The sequence below is a fragment of the Sinocyclocheilus anshuiensis genome, unplaced genomic scaffold (genome assembly GCF_001515605.1).
Source record: "Sinocyclocheilus anshuiensis isolate Anshui unplaced genomic scaffold, SAMN03320099.WGS_v1.1 scaffold55, whole genome shotgun sequence".
NCBI lineage: Eukaryota > Metazoa > Chordata > Actinopteri > Cypriniformes > Cyprinidae > Sinocyclocheilus > Sinocyclocheilus anshuiensis.
In genome coordinates this window covers 714,378-716,290 of record NW_015549647.1, presented here as the reverse complement: position 1 = coordinate 716,290, position 1,913 = coordinate 714,378, and the positions used below count along the sequence as shown (strand labels likewise).

The following is a 1,913-nucleotide window of genomic DNA, read 5'->3' as shown; positions in this document are numbered from 1 at the left end:
GTTTTAGGTAGGCGTGGTTGACTCTTAACTTTTATAAAGAATATCTCTTTGGATTTGAGACTTTAGTCTTTGCAACTTTACAGATCTTCTTTATGCACCAAGAGCTTGTAACACTCCAAAGAGAAAGGAAAAATTGAAATCGCATCATATGACCCCTTTAATGTGCTGCTTACTGACACACACATATCGGAGATCGAGCAGCTCACACATCCAGGAGAAAAGAAACTTGTCAACGCTGCCCCACGACTTTTATTAATAACAGTTTAAATACTGAATCGCTACATTATATTTTCCAGCAACGAGAGGATGCAATAGATTTCTAATTATTGGGGGGACTAGCCCCCCTCAATATCTACGGTGCTTATCGCCCTGATCAGACATGAAAATATGTTGTGGCACCATCGTGCAGTCAGTAATGATACGACGTTAGCAAACTTTAGCTTCTTTTTTCTTTAGCGACTCCATTTCTTTGAGTAACATGACCGTAAATATGAACTCACGATTGAATGTAACATAAAACAAATGATTACTTTAAAAAAAATCTTTATTAATGCCAAAAATGCTTACATTTATGTGTCTTTTTGTTCGCTCGGGCAGCCATGTTGCCGCTGAAGCCGGTTTACGTTGAGATAATTCATACCCTTTCGTTTGAAGTGTGGTCCCGAAAAATCTTCGTTTGAAGGGCTATCTGGCCCTTCCCCTTACCCCTACCCCTCCAACCAAAAGAGAATCGAGACACCCCTACCCCTTCACGTGAACGCACGAAACGGAGGGGTAGGGGAAAGGGGAAGGGCTAAGGGGTAGAAATGGGATTGGGCCTTAATCTCAGCTGTATCCCCCCAAACCCCTGTAAACCGACTAGGGCCTTAATGGCCAGTAAGTCTTGTGGTAACTGTGGGTCTTTTTGCGGATGTTTTGTCAGATTTATTCCTTTTTGCTTTAGCATTTATATATAATTTGAAAAGTGTTAATACATCTAGGCATTTCTCCAGGGGCCCAAAACGACATATATTAATAATAATAATGATAATAATAAAAACAACAACTTTAAGATTCACATTTATCCAGTGCATTGGAGCAGTGGATGTACAGAAACTGTGTTGTGTGTTAGTTTGCCATCTGTTAGTTGGAGATGAGACTTACAGAAAGGACTGAATTGCAGTTGCTTTATTAGTGAATAAGATCACATGAATAGATGATCATATATTCAGTAAAAACATTAGCATAAAAAGCTAAATATATTTATTTTTATTATGATGGTATCTTGTTATATAAATAGCAATATTACACATGAAGACTTTTATGACTTTTGGGAACATTTAAAATGCCGCAGAACTTCCACACAATAAGGACTATAGACAATAAATAGGAAATCGGATCAAAAACAAAATGATATAAAATAATAACAATGTTCATCCGCTGACCTGAACAGCTACATATATAATATTTTTTGGCATTTTCTGTAAAAATCACACTTTAAACTTAAGCTTATATTTCTGCATCTTTATGTACATGAGCTAATTCCAGTTCATATCCATCAGGAATTTTCTTATATTACAGCAATGAGAGCATTTTACACTGCCCTGCCAGTTGACTACTTTTCTTTCTGAAAATGTTTTATCTTTCTTATTTATTTTTTACATGAATCCATTTTTAATGGATGGGTTTCAATTAGTTCATTACCGTTTTCCAATTCATAGAGTTTAGATAAAGGGTCCAGATTGGAAATAAGTCTGATGTTTATATTGTAAGAAACTAAAAATTTGGAGCTCTTGATTTCAGTGTGATACCTACCTGTTATGATTAAGATTTCATAAAAAAAACACCAACTCCTCCCCTTTATCATATAATGTACAGTATGTACATGTCAGTTGTATGTTTATGCAAGAGTGCTTTATATATAAACAAAGTCC

General features: G+C 35.7%; 1 protein-coding gene across 1 annotated transcript in view; it reads left to right on the top strand.

Moving 5' to 3' along the window:
* The window catches only part of LOC107659969 (uncharacterized), a 49,326-nt gene that overhangs the window by 32,407 nt on the left and 15,006 nt on the right, over nt 1–1,913 (top strand). The window lies entirely within an intron of this gene.